This window comes from Rhipicephalus microplus, unplaced genomic scaffold (assembly GCF_043290135.1).
Source record: "Rhipicephalus microplus isolate Deutch F79 unplaced genomic scaffold, USDA_Rmic scaffold_269, whole genome shotgun sequence".
NCBI lineage: Eukaryota > Metazoa > Arthropoda > Arachnida > Ixodida > Ixodidae > Rhipicephalus > Rhipicephalus microplus.
This window is the reverse complement of record NW_027464840.1, coordinates 157,991-165,000: the sequence shown is the minus strand read 5'-3', so window position 1 is coordinate 165,000 and position 7,010 is coordinate 157,991.

The following is a 7,010-nucleotide window of genomic DNA, read 5'->3' as shown; positions in this document are numbered from 1 at the left end:
TAGTGAACTACGCAGCCGAAGGAGTTGCACTCGTCTACCTCCTTTCGTTCCTTTCTCGTGTCCCTTCTGCTGTGCAGTTTGCAAGAATATGAGTCCTAAAATAGATTCAACAGATCCCACATCACTCAAGAATTGATTTAATGCACAACCGACGGTAAATAATTGTTTACACTGTGTTTTTACCCCCAAAGCATTTGATGCCGGAGCCCAAGAAAACGTTGGTGAAGTATTTAAGTCAAAGAAATGGTGTCGAAAATATGCACTTGATAAGATCATTCAGAAAAAAAACGTTTTATCACCAGTAGTTGAACCCACGACTTCTAAGACCATGACAGCGGCAGCCAGGCATGCTAACTATTGCGCCACTTTTGTTTTCGTTCCTTTTTTTGCATATCAACATAACCCTTAAACAGATACATACAAAACAAATAAAGAAGAACAAAGAAATGGTAGAAAAGTGTCAGGGTTTAAAGGCTTTTTAAAATTTGTTCATCTCTAGAAAACTTTCTACTTGAAGAAGCCATGAAGCTAGATCTTGTTGAACGCTGAGCTCCTTTCGCATGAATCCCAGCATCAGCGTCAATGTCGGTGTTGGCGTCAATGTCGGCATAGGCAGAGGGGCGTTGGTTGTGAGTGAAAAATAATCAGTTTGATCAAGCTCGAGAAATCAAGAGAGACGCAAATGAAATAAGCAACTCGGAAGTTTGATCGCAATGACTCGGTTGCGAGAGTTGGCGTGAGGTTGATTGATTGACTGATTTGTGGTGTTAAACGTGCCCAAACCACCATATCATTATGAGAGACGCCGTAGTGGAGGGCTCTGGAAATTTATACCACCTGGGGTTCTTTAACATGCGCCCAAATTTGAGCGCATGGGCCTGCAAGATATTCGCCACCATCGGAAATGCAGCCGATGGAGGCTGCATTTCCGATGGAGGCGGATTTCCGATGGAGGCGGAATTTAAGTGGTATTTGTAAAGATGTAATTTGACCTGCGTATGGCATACGCCACAGCTGATGTTCCAAATTATGAGCATGGTGACGAAAAAAAAAACAGCTAGACAACTCGATAACTGAGAAGACAGTGTGAGACAATTCTAGAGCAGTGGGTACCAACTTGCCGTTAGGTTCTGTGACTTTATTCCTGCTATGAACTCTGCCACTTGTAAAAGAGCTCAATCAGTAATGTCACATCAGAGAATCAGTATTTGAAACCTAAAAAACACCTTGTTTCAGTGACTGCGGTAATATTAGCGGAGGCCTCGTTATCATATGCTTTGCGGTGACCAGTTTGTTTCTCGTGCCTCAGAAATTAAATTAAGGAGAGCTGAACAACAAATCACCTAACTAGCAATACAAGATATTTATGAATGAATCCAACCAAGTTCACAGAGATCTTATATGTCATAAAAATGTGGGAAAGGAGTCTATTATGAACAAACGTTACTGTAAGCTCACTGCACCAAGCCACGCTGTTAACATGCGCGTTATCCCAAATTAGGCGTGTTCGGAATGAGTTCATGCATGCACAATGAAACATCCTGTATGAAAAACAGCGACTATTTTAGAGAACAATCAACGTAGCAGCAGCCAAGTGTTAATGCGGCAAGGCAGCCTCAACGCTTACGTAGCTTTAACAGAAGTTGTTCGTTCACAACAAGAACTGTACATTGTTACCAATTTTAAAGATAGCTGAGTGTGTTCTTTTGGATGGCAAGAACGTAATTTTGTGCAAGCAGCTGATTAATTCGGTGGTCAAGAGTACTTATGGTATACATTGCTCTTTTATTCGATGCCCTGAAGAATAATGGAAAGAAAAGTCGCATAGTCGAAGGTAGATCAAAGTTTTTTTTCAGACAGTTACAGTTACACTCATTAAGAAGCCATGTCCATGAATATTAAATAGCTACTTACGACAAATGTTTGTACTGTAATAATACTTAATGGCAACTATACATAAAATGTGCAGGCAGATATCGGAAATATTTATTTTGTGAAGTATACCTCAGTCATTCCAGCTAAAAAGCATGAAATGTTTAAATAAATTTTCAAACTGGGATCCAGGATTGCCAATCGCCATTTCTAATATCTGGGGTTTAAGGTTCCTATACCACAATTGGATTATGGTAGACACCGTAGTGAAAAGTTCCGGAAATGCTGAACATCTGGTGTTTTTCTAACGTACACTGACATGGGCTTTTACCATTCGGCCCTCGTCGAAATGCGACCACCGTGGCGGGCATCGAAACTGCGACCTTCGAAACAGCAGCCGAGCACCCTACGAAAGGATATGGAGCTTTTAGTACAGTTGGTCTTGGATTTAATAAGAGAGCGTATATGTGACTGTGCGAACATGGCATTAGACCAAGAAGTCAAGAACAACACCAAGTCAACAACTGGTCAACAAGTCTATACCATGTGTCAGTTCATGGTATTTGGTAATGGCAAGTGGGTGCCATCTCTATGAAAATGTACAGCTTTATATTTAACACGTCGCAGTGAAAAATGTCAGCCCGATGTGTTGTGCATCAGGCTATGTAACCAGTCTGTTTCTAACTGCGCCAGCATGTAAACATTGGAAATAATCTGCTGTGTTCTTTTATAAACGAATATTTCTGTTTATTACAGCTTCGCTGACATGTGCTCAGGAACCTAGCACGATGATGACGGGCACCTTTCGTAACAGTGGTGGCTGGCAAGGACTCAACTCTGTAGATGATGCCACCGAATGGGAAAACAGTGATTATGGTACAATGCTGACAGCCAGTGGAGCAAGCGAATCAGATGCAGCCTTCCATAGTAGCAATACACAGCCTGACATAGGAGTAGCACCAGGGATTGGTGCGCGCTTCGCTATCGATGGCAATAGATTAGAGGTTGGGCACACAAGTGTACACGGCTACTTCAACCCCAAGAGAGTCTCGTGGCTTCCCAGTTACCCCGGGTGAATTACCAAGAGAACAGGGGTTTACTGCGGCCGTTCATAACGGACGCTTGCATATTTCTGCTGCTCACGCAGCCACGGGATCTCGTGACATCTTTGCTGAATATCTTATAATACAAGAGCCTAGATCAAAAACGCTTTTGAAGCTGGTTGTGATAGTGAATAGCTTGAAAGTGATGGAGTTCACAGCTCCTAATCGATGAAAGAGCTCCATTTGTCCCAACCTCTGAAACACCTCGACCATCTGACATCGCGGACTTGAGAATCCCTATTTTGAATGTAAACAATGAAGCTTCAGATGTTCCCAGTGATGACGTAGTTGGTGACCGTTTGAGTAGTCGACCCGAACTGGCTAAGACAGATAGATTGTCAGATTTCACTGCTGAGAGTCCGACTGATCTGTATGGTGCTGCCGAAGTGCACGGCTCTTTTAAGGGTGAAGCTCCTTAAAGCGGCACCCGCTCGTCCCTCGTCGTAGTACGTAACATGTCTTACGCTTTGACCTGCAAGGTGGTGCTCGTGGTAGATTTCTCCTGTGCGTTGTTGAACAATAAAAAACTCGCAGCGTGCGCGTTAACTAAAAGCTGAATTCTCCTGTCTCTCATTCCCAATTAACAGCCATTGGCATGTACATTGAGCACTATCTGACAAGAAAGGGTTGCTACATTATATTCGCTGGGCGTAAGCTCCTTGGTTTTAGAAAGGTTTAGCGAGCGTTGGGCCACAGTGCCATGAATACAGTGCACTAGTATATACCATGAACTCGAGGTGGTTAAAGGTGGGAAGTAGACACGAAGCGCAAGCCGTAGGAAAGGAAGGTGTGCCTCCTCTCGTTTAGTCCTTGGAATGTCCACTGGATGGCGGTGCTTCTATATGTGGAATATATGATGAAAAGATGCGAGATGGTGGTACTTGGAGTGTTGACTAGATGGACGAGCAGACACACAGACAGAGGCATGGACGGACGCACGTATGGCTGCATGGACGAATGAACGCATGGACGGACGCAGGGGTGGATGCATGGATGAATGCAGGGACGCACGAACGGACGCACGCACACACGGGCGGATGGACGCACGGATGGTCACACAGACAGACGCATGGACGAACGGAAGCAAGAATGAATGGACGGACGGATGCTTCGCCCCACTCTCCATCAGTTACATCGTGGATATGCTGCCATTTTTTTCACTGTTCAAAAGGTCATGTGCATTTCCAACATCGGCCATCCTGCAACGCTTAACGTTCTCGTTAAGCGTTGCAGGATGTAACGAGTATGGTCTTGGCTGACTTAACATACAAATGTTCGGCCATCCTCCTGTGTGAATTACTTAATAAATGACACACGAAATAAACACAATAAAGAAGAAACAAAAACCACACAACGAAAACAGCTAGCTATAGAGTGGTGCGTTAAGTTTTTTTTGGCATGCCGAGCTTTGCCGTCACGAGTATGGTCTTGGCTGACTTAACATACAAATGTTCGGCCATCCTCCTGTGTGAACTACTTAATAAATGACACACGAAATAACCACAATAAAGAAAAAACAAAAACAACACAACGAAAACAGTTAGCTATAGAGTGGCGCGCTAAGTTTTTTTTGGCACGCCGAACTTTGCCCTTCGTTTCGTGCAACTTACAAGGCAAAGTCGTATTTCCCGGCCATCTTGACTGGCTCGACCTTGTGGAAAGCCACAGCGCGTACGAAGCCATTTTCATCTTTCCTAAAATTTAGCTTCAATGTTTGGTTGGATGGCTCGGCCTTCAGCTTTTGGCCCATCTACGGCGATTCTGCCTTCACCTCCGGCAGACGTCTTAGGCTTCGGTTCTTCGTGTTCATTGGTTGTAAGTGCTTTACAATATCCGGAGTTTTAGGTGTGTGATGGAGCTTGTTTGAAACGCGTATTTTGGGGGTTGCAGCAGACATGACTTATGATTCTTGTAGACCTGGGGTATCGTCTGTTTCCACTGGGGTGCTTCCTGGTGAGAGCGTACAATAGTATTTCACGTAAACTCTGGAGCCATGGTTCACAAAGGTGCGATGGAAACGTACCTCAAAATTCTCCAACGATCTGATTTGGGAGCTTCTCTAATGGTACCAGTCATTGTCAGCTCGGAGCAGTCAGGCATTGGCAGTTTAGAGCGTGTAGGCAGCTGACCACCCATAAAGTTTCCATGGTCGACAACGTTTTCAATACACTCGCACGCTGAAAAAGCGTCTTCGGAGACGTAAAAAAATTCGCAGATCTCACGTGCAATGGGGATCGCTGATAAGCGAAGCACGAATGAGGAAGCTGGATATGCAACTTCAAAATCAGCGCAACAATACAAGGCGGAAATAAATGATGCCGTACGTGGCTCTCATGTCACGATTATCACGTTTGGGCATGTGATTTACCTTCGTCATCTATTTCATCAGACTTTCGACCATCTCAGTTGGAACGTGACTTTCAAGCACCTCCAGGTGGCTACTTCGACAATACTATTCTAGTTTGGACTACAGAAGTAGCGTCAGCTTTTTCAACAAGCCCGATGCTAGCGTATCTTCTGGAAGCCACAGCACCTATGGTGACCACGGCTCCTTTTATTTCGACAGCCCGAACGGCGTGAAGGTAAATAATCGTGGACCTTGTAGGCATTTTTTCGGTCCCTTAGATGGTATGGACTTTCTCCTTACGTCAAAAACGTCCGTGAAACTCCAGGCAATGTTTCGAGATACACTGGTGCCCATTATTTCGAAAAGCCCAATTTCCTAGTCTTATTGATCACCCGGCCCGGTTGTGACAGTGATTGGTCTGATTCCCGCGAAGCACGCGAACACCAAAAATTAACTGTTGTATTGCAATAATACTATTAAGAAGGACCTACGTAAAAGAACAATAATCATATATACACGTTAACATTTAGATACACTGAATAATTCACACCGTATACAATGCCTCATACTGTCGAAGTCTGAGATGATACTTATGCTAAGAAAGCAAATGTGACTCATGAAAGTGTTTACTATTTGCTAAACCATAGGTGATTGCAACTCTCCCATGAGCTTTTATAAAACAGCGCTTCATTTTTCAAGCAATAACTTCAGCTAACTCTCTTCAAAATACTATACGACTTCCAGCATTAATTTCTATAAGGTATAGTAATGCTGACATAACACCAATACCGGATATATGAGGCTCGCTTCGCACCATGTACGCAATATGCGTCGTAGCGTTTAGTTACAAATGCCCGGAAATATTCATAGCTGGCTTCGCGTTCCGAGGCATTCTCTTTCTTGATGAATTGCAGTTAGTGTACTTTATAACCATCGGTTAGAAGGAAAAAATGGGTAGGGTATGTAGGCTAATCATAAAAAAAGAAGAGTAAAATACGGTAGGGGATGTTTTGTGGTTTGTGCGATTCAATATACAACCTAAACGTTTTTATTGCAAACTTAACTATATTATATTATACGATGCGTCCCGTTAAAGTGGCGTAACAGAGACTACCATTTGTCTCAACCGACAAAAATTCATCAACCCTACAAAGCATCAGCTCTGTTCAAAAGACTCGTGTATTGGCGCTTCTTTTCATGAACTTTTCTGTCTCTCTCTCTGGTATTGCATCAATACAAACGCAGAAGAACGATTCGCGATAAAGTTCTTTGACTGATCTATCCAGTGACAAGGCGTGGGGGAGAAATTATTTTTTTTTTGTTTACACGACAAACTGGGAATTCTATGGGTAGAAGCCCCTCTGGCATGAGCAGCTCACTGGATCTTGTTTGCCCTCTAGCTTACAAGGTCCGGCTAGGTGAGTCGCACTTCCCTTGACCTTTCAAATTCGTTGCGTATGATGAAGTTGCCATCTTCTGGTTTTTGTTGGCAAGTAACACAGACGTTAGTGAGTGTATGTCACCGCACAAAAGGCAGCAGGCAGCATATTGAGATAGCCACATTTTTCTTTGTGTGTGTGCGTGTATGTCGCCCATTTCTCAACCATTTGCACAAACAGTTGATAAAAAAATGTTGTGGCCCATGCGCCATGCTCTGCTGGGTAAGTTGCCCGTGTATCGAAAATACC